This window comes from Cynocephalus volans, chromosome X (assembly GCF_027409185.1).
Source record: "Cynocephalus volans isolate mCynVol1 chromosome X, mCynVol1.pri, whole genome shotgun sequence".
NCBI lineage: Eukaryota > Metazoa > Chordata > Mammalia > Dermoptera > Cynocephalidae > Cynocephalus > Cynocephalus volans.
The window spans coordinates 166,854,420-166,857,712 of record NC_084478.1 but is presented as its reverse complement, the minus strand read 5'-3'; positions in this window follow the sequence as shown (position 1 = coordinate 166,857,712).

The following is a 3,293-nucleotide window of genomic DNA, read 5'->3' as shown; positions in this document are numbered from 1 at the left end:
TTTGGTTTCCCAAGATTCCTGTAAAAATAAAACACAAAATTATTTATCACACTCACTCATTAATTTTATAAAAACAGCTAATTGGATGATATACTACCAGATGGAGTCATATGAAATGTTACTGCTATTAAAATGTTATTTGTGACAATGACTCACATTAGAAATTGCTTTTTGAATTCAGTGCTGGGAAAAGCTATGCTTCCGACAGATAACTGATACACTTCCTCTTCCCAAATAATAAGATTCTGTATACCATTTTGCTTTGGCTACTATGGAACTCAAAACCAAATGTGAAAGTAATTATACAAACTATGCAAATTTATAACCTGTTTGTGGTGTTCTTTTTTCCTCCTTGCATAATTTTATGTTATATACCGCCTCAAATTTTTTAAAGAACAAGACAAACTATTTCCAGAACTTAATTATTAAATCAAGTATTATATTAAAAAGTAACCCCTCCACACAAAATAATATCTTCTTATTGGTAAAAAATCTTATTGGTATATTCTTTGATCTATTACAAAATTCACTTATTCAATAAGCATTTATTGGTATTTGCTGAAAAGTTGAAAACAAGTCTAGCAAAGAAATGTATAGTATATGTGCTTTGAAGGATTTTCATAAATTGGTCTAATTTTATTTTTATTTATTTATTTATTTATGTATTTATTTATTTTTTGTCTTTTTGTGACCGGCCGTACCCAGCTCAGCCAGTGAGCGCATCGGCCATCCCTATATAGGATCCAAACCCGCGGCGGGAGCACTGTTGCGCTCCCAGCGCCGCACTCTCCCGAGTGCACCACGGGGTTGGCCCAAATTGTTCTAATTTTAAAGTGTGAATGTATGACCCTGCTATTTGAGTATCTGATTATAAGTGTATATGAATATACAGTGTTATAATCTAATAAAATCTGAAACAAAGTTAATACATCAATATTTACAATATGCATAATCATTACTTTGTTTGGTGGTAAGCAGTTCACTTAATTACTACACTTAGTATTACTTTTATGATCAAAGTATTTCTGGGGTGATGGGAAACGAAGATATGAACAGCCCAATCAGGAAAACTACTCTAAGACCCTAATGAGAACCTCTGAATCCATAACTCACAGTGACCCAGGCAGACATGCCTCCCTTGGTGTTCAAGGAGTTAGGTACAGATTCTTCTTCCTGACCCTCAGAAACTTCCCTGCCAAAGGAAGAAAGGGAAAATAAGATTGGATGTAGTGAGGCAAGAACAGCACTTTCCAATATAATGAGAGCCACCTATGGAATTTTATATTTTTAGAGCCACATTTAAAAAAAAAAACAGGTAAAATTAATTTTAACATATATTTTATGGAACCCAATATATCCAATATATCATTTTAACATGTAATCAATATACAATTTAATGACATATTTTACATTCTATCTCAATGAAATCTGGTTTGTATTTTACGTTTACAGCATATCTCAATTCTGATGATAATTTTCAACAAAGTAAAATGTAGTCCTATCAAAAAAATGATGTAGTGTGTAAGGGAAAAATATTTTATATTCCTCCAGTTTTTTATTTAAAGCAAAAATTAAATGCTTCAGTTGTACCAGACACATTTCCAGTATTTAATAACTACACGTGGCTAGTCACTAGCATGTTAGAAAGTACAGGGCTACACTATGAAGAACTAGGCAGAGGGAATTTTAATCAGTCGTACAGGTTGCTTCTCTTCCCTGCTCTCCCTGCCATCTTTCTTCCTATATCCTAAGGTCCAGCATAATTGAAGGCAATTATGGAGTTCGGTGGGGGGGGGGGGCTACAAACACTATAGGAAGAGGAATAGGTGATAAATTGAGCCTGGAGACTTGTGCAAGAACTTTCTTCTTTCCTACCCACCTCATCTGGGAGATAGCTGGATGTCTCATCTGCATCTTTTTTTTTTTTTTTTTTTTTTTTCAAAGTAAGAGCAGCCTTACATCTAGATGGAAAAAAACTAAACAGTCAGGCTTCTCAAATGGGGGTATAGGGGATAGGCTCAGGGATGAGACATACCAGAATACAGAATAAGTATGCCACATCTTCCAGGAGGTAAGTTTTACTCAAAGGTAAGTAACTTAAAACAGTGTTTTTATGTTAAAACAATCAAGGATATGTAGTACCACAAAATAGAACGCATATTTTCTATTAATCATAAGGTAAGATGTCATCTTCACAGTAGATATCATTACACTATTCCACTAGACCTTTATTTAATTTTTGGAATACTTCATATAAAATTTGAGCAAACTGAAAGAGAAGAAATGTCTAAAATTCCCGACGTAGAGATTCATTGAAGTTAATAAGCAAATACTGGCAGGAAAGTTGTGGATAAGGAGCTTAAGGGGAGATGTTGTTAGTGCTACAGTTTTAGTCAAATTCCACCTTGAGGTAGCTTTTAATTTTGCGCTTAGTTTAGATATATCAAGAGAACAAGAGTTCTGATGGCAAGCATGAGGAAAAGAATGAAAGGAAAATTAAAATATGGGCCATCTCAATACGGGCAAGAGATGGGAAAAGAGGAAGAAATATGCTCACATATGGTAAAGTCCTTTAATGAATTTTTACATGGACTCTACCAACACTGAAAAATATCATTCCAGAATTGGTACATTCATACTTGAATAGAATGTTGTGGATTTTTTTTTTTTTTTTTTGTAAATACATCATCACATTAATTTCACAGGAATCTGAAATAATTTCTTCTCTCTAGGAATAATATAAAGGGTGGTGGTTCACAGAATCATACAATAGGAAAAGCAGTAGTCTGGGGATTCATCTGTCTATATGAAAAAGCTAATAGCAATGTCCTTAGGCAATTCAGTTGGAGCAGGCAGGTAAGCCTTAACTTAAAATTGCAGTTGCACACTGAGCACTTAATATATGCCAGACGCTGTGTTAAATGTTATACATGTATTATCTCATTTACTTCTCAAAACACCTGTATAAGGTGGGTTATAAAGTGTCTTACTTTGTAAGTCAGAAATTTGAGGTTTAGAGAAGTGAAGACATTTTCCCTTAACCACATAAGTAGTAAGTGATAAAACTAGGACTTGCATCCAGGACCGCCAGACACCAAAGTCCCAGATTCTTTAACCACTAAAGAACTGTTTTAAATATTAAATAAAGTCATGTATAAAACATTTGACACATAGTAAGCACTCCAATATTACTTACTGTCACCTTGCCAGGAAAACATAAACCTAGCTATGAGGCTGCTCTTTATATAAATTTAATTCTAGCATTAGCAGTGTAAATGTGCACAATAAGTGGA